The 14,493-nt window shown below is 53.6% G+C and overlaps 1 long non-coding RNA gene across 3 annotated transcripts; it reads right to left on the bottom strand.

Annotated features, from left to right (window-relative positions):
- Nucleotides 1-203: 203 nt before the first annotated feature.
- LOC142486172 (uncharacterized) lies at nt 204-9,070 on the bottom strand. Of its 3 annotated transcripts, XR_012798835.1 has the most exons (5): nt 8,935-9,070; nt 4,064-5,544; nt 3,145-3,238; nt 682-1,658; nt 204-586 (listed from the first exon to the last, which is right to left on the bottom strand). It is a non-coding gene; the product is annotated as an uncharacterized LOC142486172 (long non-coding RNA). The 3 variants fall into 3 exon arrangements; XR_012798836.1 differs by lacking the exons at nt 204-586; nt 682-1,658 and having other exon boundaries at nt 1,698-3,238; nt 4,064-4,355; nt 4,734-5,544; XR_012798834.1 differs by lacking the exons at nt 204-586; nt 682-1,658 and having other exon boundaries at nt 1,698-3,238.
- Between the last annotated feature and the right edge of the window lie 5,423 nt (nt 9,071-14,493).

Genomic DNA, 14,493 nt, shown 5'->3' with positions numbered 1-14,493 from the left:
CCTAACTCCTCCTATCTCTCCCCGTAATGCCACCTAACTCCTCCTATCTCTCCCCGTAATGCCAGCCTAACTCCTCCTATCTCTCCCCGTAATGCCAGCCTAACTCCTCCTATCTCTCCCCGTAATGCCAAACTAACTCCTCCTATCTCTCCCCGTAATGCCACCTAACTCCTCCTATCTCTCCCCGTAATGCCAAACTAACTCCTCCTATCACTCCCCGTAATGCCAGCCTAACTCCTCCTATCTCTCCCCGTAATGCCAGCCTAACTCCTCCTATCTCTCCCCGTAATGCCAGCCTAACTCCTCCTATCTCTCCCCGTAATGCCACCTAACTCCTCCTATCTCTCCCCGTAATGCCAAACTAACTCCTCCTATCACTCCCCGTAATGCCAGCCTAACTCCTCCTATCTCTCCCCGTAATGCCAGCCTAACTCCTCCTATCTCTCCCCGTAATGCCAGCCTAACTCCTCCTATCTCTCCCCGTAATGCCACCTAACTCCTATCTCTCCCCGTAATGCCAGCCTAACTCCTCTATCACTCCCCGTAATGAGAGCCTAACTCCTCCTATCTCTCCCAGTAATGCCACCTAACTCCTCCTATCTCTCCCCGTAACGCCAGCCTAACTCCTCCTATCTCTCCCCGTAACGCCAGCCTAACTCCTATCTCTCCCCGTAATGCCACCTAACTCCTCCTCTCTCCCCGTAACGCCAACCTAACTCCTCCTATTTCTCCCCGTAATGCCACCTAACTCCTCCTATCTCTCCTCGTAATGCCAGCCTAACTCCTCCTATCTCTCCCCATAATGCCACCTAACTCCTCCTATCTCTCCTCGTAATGCCAGCCTAACTCCTCCTATCTCTCCCCGTAATGCCACCTAACGCCTCCTATCTCTCCCCGTAATGCCAGCCTAACTCCTCCTATCACTCCCCGTAATGCCAGCCTAACTCCTCCTATCTCTCCCCGTAATGCCAGCCTAACTCTTCCTATCTCTCCCCGTAATGCCACCTAACTCCTCCCATCACTCCCAGTAATGCCAGGCTAACTCCTCCTATCTCTCTCCGTAATGCCAGCCTAACTCCTCCTATCTCTCCCCGTAATGAGAGCCTAACTCCTCCTATCTCTCCCCGTAATGCCAGCCTAGCTCCTCCTATCTCTCCCCGTAATGCCAGCCTAACTCCTCTATCTCTCCCCGTAATGACAGCCTAACTCCTCCTATCTCTCCCCGTAATGCCAGCCTAACTCCTCCCATCACTCCCCGTAATGCCAGCCTAACTCCTCTATCTCTCCCCGTAATGCCAGCCTAACTCCTCCTATCTCTCCCCGTAATGCCAGCCTAACTCCTCCTATCACTCCCCGTAATGAGAGCCTAACTCCTCCTCTCTCTCCCCGTAATGCCAGCCTAACTCCTCCTAGCTCTCCCCGTAATGCCAGCCTAACTCCTCCTATCACTCCCCGTAATGAGAGCCTAACTCCTCCTATCTCTCCCCGTAATGCCACCTAACTCCTCCTATCTCTCCCCGTAATGCCACCTAACTCCTCCCATCACTCCCCGTAATGAAACCTAACTCCTCCCATCACTCCCCGTAATGCCACCTAACTCCTCCCATCACTCCCCGTAATGCCAGCCTAACTCCTCCCATCACTCCCCGTAATGCCACCTAACTCCTCCTATCTCTCCCCGTAATGCCACCTAACTCCTCCTATCTCTCCCCGTAATGCCAAACTAACTCCTCCTATCTCTCCCCGTAATGCCACCTAACTCCTCCTATCTCTCCCCGTAATGCCAGCCTAACTCCTCTATCTCTCCCCGTAATGCCAGCCTTACTCCTCCTATCTCTCCCCGTAATGCCAGCCTAACTCCTCCCATCACTCCCCGTAATGCCAGCCTAACTCCTCTATCTCTCCCCGTAATGCCAGCCTAACTCCTCCTATCTCTCCCCGTAATGCCAGCCTAACTCCTCCTATCACTCCCCCGTAATGAGAGCCTAACTCCTCCTCTCTCTCCCCGTAATGCCAGCCTAACTCCTCCTATCTCTCCCCGTAATGCCAGCCTAACTCCTCCTATCACTCCCCGTAATGAGAGCCTAACTCCTCCTATCTCTCCCCGTAATGCCACCTAACTCCTCCTATCTCTCCCCGTAATGCCAGCCTAACTCCTCTATCTCTCCCCGTAATGCCAGCCTAACTCCTCTATCTCTCCCCGTAATGCCAGCCTAACTCCTCCTATCTCTCCCCGTAATGCCAGCCTAACTCCTCCCATCACTCCCCGTAATGCCAGCCTAACTCCTCTATCTCTCCCCGTAATGCCAGCATAACTCCTCCTATCTCTCCCCGTAATGCCAGCCTAACTCCTCCTATCACTCCCCGTAATGAGAGCCTAACTCCTCCCATCACTCCCCGTAATGCCAGCCTACCTCCTCCTATCTCTCCCGGTAATACCAGCCTAACTCCTCCTATCTCTCCCCGTAATGCCAGCCTAACTCCTCCTCTCTCCCCGTAATGCCACCTAACTCCTCCCATAACTCCCCGTAATGCCACCTAACTCCTCCCATCACTCCCCGTAATGCCACCTAACTCCTCCCATCACTCCCCGTATAACTCCTCCTATCTCTCCCCGTAATGCCAGCCTAACTCCTCCTATCTCTCCCCGTAATGCCAGCCTAACTCCTCCTATCTCTCCCGGTAATACCAGCCTAATTCCTCCTATCTCTCCCCGTAATGCCAGCCTAACTCCTCCTCTCTCCCCGTAATGCCAGCCTAACGCCTCCTATCTCTCCCCGTAATGCCACCCAACTCCTCCTATCTCTCCCCGTAATGCCAGCCTAATGCCCTCTATCTCCCCGTAATGCCAGCCTAACTCCTCCTATCTCTCCCCGTAACGCCAGCCTAACTCCTCCTATCTCTCCCCGTAATGCCAGCCTAACTCCTCCTCTCTCCCCGTAATGCCAGCCTAACGCCTCCTATCTCTCCCCGTAATGCCACCCAACTCCTCCTATCTCTCCCCGTAATGCCAGCCTAATGCCCTCTATCTCCCCGTAATGCCAGCCTAACTCCTCCTATCTCTCCCCGTAACGCCAGCCTAACTCCTCCTATCACTCCCGGTAATGCCAGCCTAACTCCTCCTATCTCTCCCCGTAATGCCACCTAACTCCTCCTCTCTCCCCGTAACGCCAACCTAACTCCTCCTATCTCTCCCCGTAATGCCACCTAACTCCTCCTCTCTCCCCGTAACGCCAACCTAACTCCTCCTATCTCTCCCTGTAATGCCAGGCTAACTCCTGCTATCACTCCCGGTAATGCAAGCCTAATTTCTCCTATCTCTCCCCGTAACGCCAGCCTAACTCCTCCTATCTCTCCCCATAATGCCAGCCTAACCCCTCCTATCTCTCCCCGTAATGCCAGCCTAACTCCTCCTATCTCTCCTGTAACGCCAGCCTAACTCCTCCTATCTCTCCCCGTAATGCAGCCTAACTCCTCCTATCTCTCCCCGTATAACTCCTCCTCTCTCCCCGTAACGCCAGGCTAACTCCTCCTATCTCTCCCCGTAATGCCAGCCTAACTCCTCCTATCTCTCCCCGTAATGCCACCTAACTCCTCCTATCTCTCCCCGTAATGCCACCTAACTCCTCCTATCTCTCCTCATAATGCCAGCCTAACTCCTCCTATCTCTCCCTGTAATGCCACCTAACTCCTCCTATCTCTCCCCGTAATGCCACCTAACTCCTCCCATAACTCCCCGTAATGCCACCTAACTCCTCCCATCACTCCCCGTAATGCCACCTAACTCCTCCCATCACTCCCCGTATAACTCCTCCCATCACTCCCCGTAATGCCAGCCTAACTCCTCCTATCTCTCCCCGTAATGCCAGCCTAACTCCTATCTCTCCCCGTAACGCCAGCCTAACTCCTCCTATCTCTCCCCGTAACGCCAGCCTAACTCCTCCTATCTCTCCTCGTAATGCAAGCCTAACTCCTCCTATCTCTTCCCGTAATGCCAGCCTAACTCCTCCTATCTCTCCCCGTAACGCCAGCCTAACTCCTCCTCTCTCCGCGTAACGCCAACCTAACTCCTCCTATCTCTCCCCGTAATGCCACCTAACTCCTCCTATCTCTCCTCGTAATGCCAGCCTAACTCCTCCTATCTCTCCCCGTAACGCCAGCCTAACTCCTCCTATCTCTCCCCGTAACGCCAGCCTAACTCCTCCTCTCTCCCCGTAACGCCAACCTAACTCCTCCTATCTCTCCCCGTAATGCCACCTAACTTCTCCTATCTCTCCTCGTAATGCCAGCCTAACTCCTCCTATCTCTCCCCGTAATGCCAGCCTAACTCCTCCTATCTCTCCCCGTAATGCCACCTAACTCCTCCTATCTCTCCTCATAATGCCAGCCTAACTCCTCCTATCTCTCCCTGTAATGCCAGCCTAACTCCTCCTATCTCTCCCCGTAATGCCACCTAACTCTTCCCATAACTCCCCGTAATGCCACCTAACTCCTCCCATCACTCCCCGTATAACTCCTCCCATCACTCCCCGTAATGCCAGCCTAACTCCTCCTATCTCTCCCCGTAATGCCAGCCTAACTCCTCCTATCTCTCCCCGTAACGCCAGCCTAACTCCTCCTATCTCTCCCCGTAATGCCACCTAACTCCTCCTCTCTCCCCGTAACGCCAACCTAACTCCTCCTCTCTCCCCGTAATGCCACCTAACTCCTCCTATCTCTCCTCGTAATGCCACCTAACTCCTCCTATCTCTCCCCGTAATGCCAGCCTAACTCCTCCTATCTCTCCCCTTAATGCCAGCCTAACTCCTCCTATCTCTCCCCGTAATGCCAGCCTAACTCCTCCTATCTCTCCCCGTAACGCCAGCCTAACTCCTCCTATCTCTCCCCGTAACGCCAGCCTAACTACTCCTATCTCTCCCCGTAATGCCACCTAACTCCTCCTCTCTCCCCGTAACGCCAACCTAACTCCTCCTATCTCTCCCCGTAATGCCACCTAACTCCTCCTATCTCTCTCCGTAATGCCAGCCTAACTCCTCCTATCTCTCCCCGTAATGCCAGCCTAACTCCTCTATCTCTCCCCGTAATGTCAGCCTAACCCCTCCTATCTCTCCCCGTAATGCCAGCCTAACTCCTCCAATCACTCCCGTAATGCCAGCCTAACTCCTCCTATCTCTCCCCGTAATGCCAGCCTAACTCCTCCTATCTCTCCCCGTAATGCCAGCCTAACTCCTCCAATCTCCCCGTAATGCCAGCCTAACTCCTCTATCTCTCCCCGTAATACCAGCCTAACTCCTCCTACCTCTCCCCGTAATGCCAGCCTAACTCCTCTATCTCTCCCCGTAATGCCAGCCTAACTCCTATCTTTCCCCGTAATGCCAGCCTAACTCCTCCTATCACTCCCGGTAATGCCAGCCTAACTCCTCCTATCTCGCCCCGTAATGCCAGCCTAACTCCTCCTATCTCTCCCCGTAATGCCAGCCTAACTCCTCCTATCTCTCCCCGTAATGCCAGCCTAACTCCTCCTATCTCTCCCCGTAATGCCACCTAACTCCTCCCATAACTCTCCGTAATGCCACCTAACTCCTCCCATCACTCCCCGTATAACTCCTCCCATCACTCCCCGTAATGCCAGCCTAACTCCTCCTATCTCTCCCCGGAATGCCAGCCTAACTCCTCCTATCTCTCCCCGTAATTCAGCCTAACGCCTCTATATCTCCCCGTAATGCCATCCTAACTCCTCTATCTCTCCCCGTAATGCCAGCCTAACTCCTCCTATCTCTCCCCGTAATGCCAGCCTAACTCCTCCTATCTCTCCCCGTAACGCCAGCCTAACTCCTCCTATCTCTCCCCGTAACGCCAGCCTAACTACTCCTATCTCTCCCCGTAATGCCACCTAACTCCTCCTCTCTCCCCGTAACGCCAACCTAACTCCTCCTATCTCTCCCCGTAATGCCACCTAACTCCTCCTATCTCTCTCCGTAATGCCAGCCTAACTCCTCCTATCTCTCCCCGTAATGCCAGCCTAACTCCTCTATCTCTCCCCGTAATGTCAGCCTAACCCCTCCTATCTCTCCCCGTAATGCCAGCCTAACTCCTCCAATCACTCCCGTAATGCCAGCCTAACTCCTCCTATCTCTCCCCATAATGCCAGCCTAACTCCTCCTATCTCTCCCCGTAATGCCAGCCTAACTCCTCCTATCTCTCCCCGTAATGCCAGCCTAACTCCTCCAATCTCTCCCCGTAATGCCAGCCTAACTCCTCTATCTTTCCCCATAATGCCAGCCTAACTCCTCCTATCTCTCCCCGTAATGCCAGCCTAACACCTCCCATCACTCCCCGTAATGCCAGCCTAACTCCTCTATCTCTCCCCGTAATGCCAGCCTAACTCCTCCTATCTCTCCCCGTAATGCCAGCCTAACTCCTCCTATCACTCCCCGTAATGAGAGCCTAACTCCTCCTATCTCTCCCCGTAATGCCCCCTAACTCCTCCTATCTCTCCCCGTAATGCCACCTAACTCCTCCCATCACTCCCCGTATAACTCCTCCCATCACTCCCGGTAATGCCACCTAACTCCTCCTATCTCTCCCCGTAATGCCAGCCTAACTCTTCCTATCTCTCCCCGTAATGCCACCTAACTCCTCCCATCACTCCCAGTAATGCCAGCCTAACTCCTCCTATCTCTCCCCGTAATGCCACCTAACTCCTCCTATCTCTCCTCGTAATGCCAGCCTAACTCCTCCGATCTCTCCCCGTAATGCCACCTAACTCCTCCTCTCTCCCCGTAACGCCAACCTAACTCCTCCTATCTCTCCCCGTAATGCCACCTAACTCCTCCTATCTCTCCTCGTAATGCCAGCCTAACTCCTCCTATCTCTCCCCGTAATGCCACCTAACTCCTCCTATCTCTCCTCGTAATGCCAGCCTAACTCCTCCTATCTCTCTCCGTAATGCCAGCCTAACTCCTCCTATCTCTCCCCGTAATGCCAGCCTAACTCCTCTATCTCTCCCCGTAATGTCAGCCTAACCCCTCCTATCTCTCCCCGTAATGCCAGCCTAACTCCTCCAATCACTCCCGTAATGCCAGCCTAACTCCTCCTATCTCTCCCCATAATGCCAGCCTAACTCCTCCTATCTCTCCCCGTAATGCCAGCCTAACTCCTCCTATCTCTCCCCGTAATGCCAGCCTAACTCCTCCAATCTCTCCCCGTAATGCCAACCTAACTCCTCTATCTTTCCCCATAATGCCAGCCTAACTCCTCCTATCTCTCCCCGTAATGCCAGCCTAACACCTCCCATCACTCCCCGTAATGCCAGCCTAACTCCTCTATCTCTCCCCGTAATGCCAGCCTAACTCCTCCTATCTCTCCCCGTAATGCCAGCCTAACTCCTCCTATCACTCCCCGTAATGAGAGCCTAACTCCTCCTATCTCTCCCCGTAATGCCCCCTAACTCCTCCTATCTCTCCCCGTAATGCCACCTAACTCCTCCCATCACTCCCCGTATAACTCCTCCCATCACTCCCGGTAATGCCACCTAACTCCTCCTATCTCTCCCCGTAATGCCAGCCTAACTCTTCCTATCTCTCCCCGTAATGCCACCTAACTCCTCCCATCACTCCCAGTAATGCCAGCCTAACTCCTCCTATCTCTCTCCGTAATGCCAGCCTAACTCCTCCTATCTCTCCCCGTAATGAGAGCCTAACTCCTCCTATCTCTCCCCGTAATGCCAGCCTAGCTCCTCCTATCTCTCCCCGTAATGCCAGCCTAACTCCTCTATCTCTCCCCGTAATGCCAGCCTAACTCCTCCTATCTCTCCCCGTAATGCCAGCCTAACTCCTCCCATCACTCCCCGTAATGCCAGCCTAACTCCTCTATCTCTCCCCGTAATGCCAGCCTAACTCCTCCTATCTCTCCCGTAATGCCAGCCTAACTCCTCCTATCTCTCCCCGTAATGCCAGCCTAACTCCTCCTATCACTCCCCGTAATGAGCCTAACTCCTCCTATCTCTCCCCGTAATGCCACCTAACTCCTCCTATCTCTCCCCGTAATGCCACCTAACTTCTCCCATCATTCCCCGTAATGAAACCTAACTCCTCCCATCACTCCCCGTAATGCCACCTAACTCCTCCCATCACTCCCCGTAATGCCAGCCTAACTCCTCCCATCACTCCCGGTAATGCCACCTAACTCCTCCTATCTCTCCCCGTAATGCCAAACTAACTCCTCCTATCTCTCCCCGTAATGCCACCTAACTCCTCCTATCTCTCCCCGTAATGCCAAACTAACTCCTCCTATCTCTCCCCGTAATGCCAGCCTAACTCCTCCTATCTCTCCCCGTAATGCCAAACTAACTCCTCCTATCACTCCCCGTAATGCCAGCCTAACTCCTCCTATCTCTCCCCGTAATGCCACCTAACTCCTCCTATCTCTCCCCGTAATGCCAAACTAACTCCTCCTATCACTCCCCGTAATGCCAGCCTAACTCCTCCTATCTCTCCCCGTAATGCCATCTAACTCCTCCTATCACTCCCCGTAATGCCAGCCTAACTCCTCCTATCACTCCCCGTAATGCCACCTAACTCCTCCTATCTCTCCCCGTAATGCCAGCCTAACTCCTCCTATCTCTCCCCGTAATGCCAAACTAACTCCTCCTATCACTCCCCGTAATGCCAGCCTAACTCCTCCTATCTCTCCCCGTAATGCCACCTAACTCCTCCTATCTCTCCCCGTAATGCCACCTAACTCCTCCTATCTCTCCCCGTAATGCCAAACTAACTCCTCCTATCACTCCCCGTAATGCCAGCCTAACTCCTCCTATCACTCCCCGTAATGCCACCTAACTCCTCCTATCTCTCCCCGTAATGCCAAACTAACTCCTCCTATCACTCCCCGTAATGCCAGCCTAACTCCTCCTATCTCTCCCCGTAATGCCACCTAACTCCTCCTATCTCTCCCCGTAATGCCAGCCTAACTCCTCCTATCTCTCCCCGTAATGCCAGCCTAACTCCTCCTATCTCTCCCCGTAATGCCAAACTAACTCCTCCTATCTCTCCCCGTAATGCCACCTAACTCCTCCTATCTCTCCCCGTAATGCCAAACTAACTCCTCCTATCACTCCCCGTAATGCCAGCCTAACTCCTCCTATCTCTCCCCGTAATGCCAGCCTAACTCCTCCTATCTCTCCCCGTAATGCCAGCCTAACTCCTCCTATCTCTCCCCGTAATGCCACCTAACTCCTCCTATCTCTCCCCGTAATGCCAAACTAACTCCTCCTATCACTCCCCGTAATGCCAGCCTAACTCCTCCTATCTCTCCCCGTAATGCCAGCCTAACTCCTCCTATCTCTCCCCGTAATGCCAGCCTAACTCCTCCTATCTCTCCCCGTAATGCCACCTAACTCCTATCTCTCCCCGTAATGCCAGCCTAACTCCTCTATCACTCCCCGTAATGAGAGCCTAACTCCTCCTATCTCTCCCCGTAATGCCACCTAACTCCTCCTATCTCTCCCCGTAACGCCAGCCTAACTCCTCCTATCTCTCCCCGTAACGCCAGCCTAACTCCTATCTCTCCCCGTAATGCCACCTAACTCCTCCTCTCTCCCCGTAACGCCAACCTAACTCCTCCTATTTCTCCCCGTAATGCCACCTAACTCCTCCTATCTCTCCTCGTAATGCCAGCCTAACTCCTCCTATCTCTCCCCGTAATGCCACCTAACGCCTCCTATCTCTCCTCGTAATGCCAGCCTAACTCCTCCTATCTCTCCCCGTAATGCCACCTAACGCCTCCTATCTCTCCCCGTAATGCCAGCCTAACTCCTCCTATCACTCCCCGTAATGCCAGCCTAACTCCTCCTATTTCTCCCCGTAATGCCAGCCTAACTCTTCCTATCTCTCCCCGTAATGCCACCTAACTCCTCCCATCACTCCCAGTAATGCCAGGCTAACTCCTCCTATCTCTCTCCGTAATGCCAGCCTAACTCCTCCTATCTCTCCCCGTAATGAGAGCCTAACTCCTCCTATCTCTCCCCGTAATGCCAGCCTAGCTCCTCCTATCTCTCCCCGTAATGCCAGCCTAACTCCTCTATCTCTCCCCGTAATGCCAGCCTAACTCCTCCTATCTCTCCCCGTAATGCCAGCCTAACTCCTCCCATCACTCCCCGTAATGCCAGCCTAACTCCTCTATCTCTCCCCGTAATGCCAGCCTAACTCCTCCTATCTCTCCCCGTAATGCCAGCCTAACTCCTCCTATCACTCCCCGTAATGAGAGCCTAACTCCTCCTATCTCTCCCCGTAATGCCACCTAACTCCTCCTATCTCTCCCCGTAATGCCACCTAACTCCTCCCATCACTCCCCGTAATGAAACCTAACTCCTCCCATCACTCCCCGTAATGCCACCTAACTCCTCCCATCACTCCCCGTAATGCCAGCCTAACTCCTCCCATCACTCCCGGTAATGCCACCTAACTCCTCCTATCTCTCCCCGTAATGCCACCTAACTCCTCCTATCTCTCCCCGTAATGCCAAACTAACTCCTCCTATCTCTCCCCGTAATGCCACCTAACTCCTCCTATCTCTCCCCGTAATGCCAGCCTAACTCCTCTATCTCTCCCCGTAATGCCAGCCTAACTCTTCCTATCTCTCCCCGTAATGCCACCTAACTCCTCCCATCACTCCCAGTAATGCCAGCCTAACTCCTCCTATCTCTCTCCGTAATGCCAGCCTAACTCCTCCTATCTCTCCCCGTAATGAGAGCCTAACTCCTCCTATCTCTCCCCGTAATGCCAGCCTAGCTCCTCCTATCTCTCCCCGTAATGCCAGCCTAACTCCTCTATCTCTCCCCGTAATGCCAGCCTAACTCCTCCTATCTCTCCCCGTAATGCCAGCCTAACTCCTCCCATCACTCCCCGTAATGCCAGCCTAACTCCTCTATCTCTCCCCGTAATGCCAGCCTAACTCCTCCTATCTCTCCCGTAATGCCAGCCTAACTCCTCCTATCTCTCCCCGTAATGCCAGCCTAACTCCTCCTATCACTCCCCGTAATGAGCCTAACTCCTCCTATCTCTCCCCGTAATGCCACCTAACTCCTCCTATCTCTCCCCGTAATGCCACCTAACTTCTCCCATCATTCCCCGTAATGAAACCTAACTCCTCCCATCACTCCCCGTAATGCCACCTAACTCCTCCCATCACTCCCCGTAATGCCAGCCTAACTCCTCCCATCACTCCCGGTAATGCCACCTAACTCCTCCTATCTCTCCCCGTAATGCCAAACTAACTCCTCCTATCTCTCCCCGTAATGCCACCTAACTCCTCCTATCTCTCCCCGTAATGCCAAACTAACTCCTCCTATCTCTCCCCGTAATGCCAGCCTAACTCCTCCTATCTCTCCCCGTAATGCCAAACTAACTCCTCCTATCACTCCCCGTAATGCCAGCCTAACTCCTCCTATCACTCCCCGTAATGCCACCTAACTCCTCCTATCTCTCCCCGTAATGCCAAACTAACTCCTCCTATCACTCCCCGTAATGCCAGCCTAACTCCTCCTATCTCTCCCCGTAATGCCACCTAACTCCTCCTATCACTCCCCGTAATGCCAGCCTAACTCCTCCTATCACTCCCCGTAATGCCACCTAACTCCTCCTATCTCTCCCCGTAATGCCAGCCTAACTCCTCCTATCTCTCCCCGTAATGCCAAACTAACTCCTCCTATCACTCCCCGTAATGCCAGCCTAACTCCTCCTATCTCTCCCCGTAATGCCACCTAACTCCTCCTATCTCTCCCCGTAATGCCACCTAACTCCTCCTATCTCTCCCCGTAATGCCAAACTAACTCCTCCTATCACTCCCCGTAATGCCAGCCTAACTCCTCCTATCACTCCCCGTAATGCCACCTAACTCCTCCTATCTCTCCCCGTAATGCCAAACTAACTCCTCCTATCACTCCCCGTAATGCCAGCCTAACTCCTCCTATCTCTCCCCGTAATGCCACCTAACTCCTCCTATCTCTCCCCGTAATGCCAGCCTAACTCCTCCTATCTCTCCCCGTAATGCCAGCCTAACTCCTCCTATCTCTCCCCGTAATGCCAAACTAACTCCTCCTATCTCTCCCCGTAATGCCACCTAACTCCTCCTATCTCTCCCCGTAATGCCAAACTAACTCCTCCTATCACTCCCCGTAATGCCAGCCTAACTCCTCCTATCTCTCCCCGTAATGCCAGCCTAACTCCTCCTATCTCTCCCCGTAATGCCAGCCTAACTCCTCCTATCTCTCCCCGTAATGCCACCTAACTCCTCCTATCTCTCCCCGTAATGCCAAACTAACTCCTCCTATCACTCCCCGTAATGCCAGCCTAACTCCTCCTATCTCTCCCCGTAATGCCAGCCTAACTCCTCCTATCTCTCCCCGTAATGCCAGCCTAACTCCTCCTATCTCTCCCCGTAATGCCACCTAACTCCTATCTCTCCCCGTAATGCCAGCCTAACTCCTCTATCACTCCCCGTAATGAGAGCCTAACTCCTCCTATCTCTCCCCGTAATGCCACCTAACTCCTCCTATCTCTCCCCGTAACGCCAGCCTAACTCCTCCTATCTCTCCCCGTAACGCCAGCCTAACTCCTATCTCTCCCCGTAATGCCACCTAACTCCTCCTCTCTCCCCGTAACGCCAACCTAACTCCTCCTATTTCTCCCCGTAATGCCACCTAACTCCTCCTATCTCTCCTCGTAATGCCAGCCTAACTCCTCCTATCTCTCCCCGTAATGCCACCTAACGCCTCCTATCTCTCCTCGTAATGCCAGCCTAACTCCTCCTATCTCTCCCCGTAATGCCACCTAACGCCTCCTATCTCTCCCCGTAATGCCAGCCTAACTCCTCCTATCACTCCCCGTAATGCCAGCCTAACTCCTCCTATTTCTCCCCGTAATGCCAGCCTAACTCTTCCTATCTCTCCCCGTAATGCCACCTAACTCCTCCCATCACTCCCAGTAATGCCAGGCTAACTCCTCCTATCTCTCTCCGTAATGCCAGCCTAACTCCTCCTATCTCTCCCCGTAATGAGAGCCTAACTCCTCCTATCTCTCCCCGTAATGCCAGCCTAGCTCCTCCTATCTCTCCCCGTAATGCCAGCCTAACTCCTCTATCTCTCCCCGTAATGCCAGCCTAACTCCTCCTATCTCTCCCCGTAATGCCAGCCTAACTCCTCCCATCACTCCCCGTAATGCCAGCCTAACTCCTCTATCTCTCCCCGTAATGCCAGCCTAACTCCTCCTATCTCTCCCCGTAATGCCAGCCTAACTCCTCCTATCACTCCCCGTAATGAGAGCCTAACTCCTCCTCTCTCTCCCCGTAATGCCAGCCTAACTCCTCCTATCTCTCCCCGTAATGCCAGCCTAACTCCTCCTATCACTCCCCGTAATGAGAGCCTAACTCCTCCTATCTCTCCCCGTAATGCCACCTAACTCCTCCTATCTCTCCCCGTAATGCCACCTAACTCCTCCCATCACTCCCCGTAATGAAACCTAACTCCTCCCATCACTCCCCGTAATGCCACCTAACTCCTCCCATCACTCCCCGTAATGCCAGCCTAACTCCTCCCATCACTCCCGGTAATGCCACCTAACTCCTCCTATCTCTCCCCGTAATGCCACCTAACTCCTCCTATCTCTCCCCGTAATGCCAAACTAACTCCTCCTATCTCTCCCCGTAATGCCACCTAACTCCTCCTATCTCTCCCCGTAATGCCAGCCTAACTCCTCTATCTCTCCCCGTAATGCCAGCCTAACTCCTCCTATCTCTCCCCGTAATGCCAGCCTAACTCCTCCCATCACTCCCCGTAATGCCAGCCTAACTCCTCTATCTCTCCCCGTAATGCCAGCCTAACTCCTCTTATCTCTCCCCGTAATGCCAGCCTAACTCCTCCTATCACTCCCCCGTAATGAGAGCCTAACTCCTCCTCTCTCTCCCCGTAATGCCAGCCTAACTCCTCCTATCTCTCCCCGTAATGCCAGCCTAACTCCTCCTATCACTCCCCATAATGAGAGCCTAACTCCTCCTATCTCTCCCCGTAATGCCAGCCTAGCTCCTCCTATCTCTCCCCGTAATGCCAGCCTAACTCCTCTATCTCTCCCCGTAATGCCAGCCTAACTCCTCCTATCTCTCCCCGTAATGCCAGCCTAACTCCTCCCATCACTCCCCGTAATGCCAGCCTAACTCCTCTATCTCTCCCCGTAATACCAGCCTAACTCCTCCTATCTCTCCCCGTAATGCCAGCCTAACTCCTCCTATCACTCCCCGTAATGAGAGCCTAACTCCTCCTCTCTCTCCCCGTAATGCCAGCCTAACTCCTCCTATCTCTCCCCGTAATGCCAGCCTAACTCCTCCTATCACTCCCCGTAATGAGAGCCTAACTCCTCCTATCTCTCCCCGTAATGCCACCTAACTCCTCCTATCTCTCCCCGTAATGCCACCTATCTCCTCCCATCACTCCCCGTAATG

Source organism: Ascaphus truei, unplaced genomic scaffold, assembly GCF_040206685.1.
Source record: "Ascaphus truei isolate aAscTru1 unplaced genomic scaffold, aAscTru1.hap1 HAP1_SCAFFOLD_764, whole genome shotgun sequence".
In the NCBI taxonomy this organism is placed as follows: Eukaryota; Metazoa; Chordata; class Amphibia; order Anura; family Ascaphidae; genus Ascaphus; species Ascaphus truei.
Note: the sequence above shows the minus strand (reverse complement) of the source record. Positions and strands in the feature narration are given on the sequence as shown.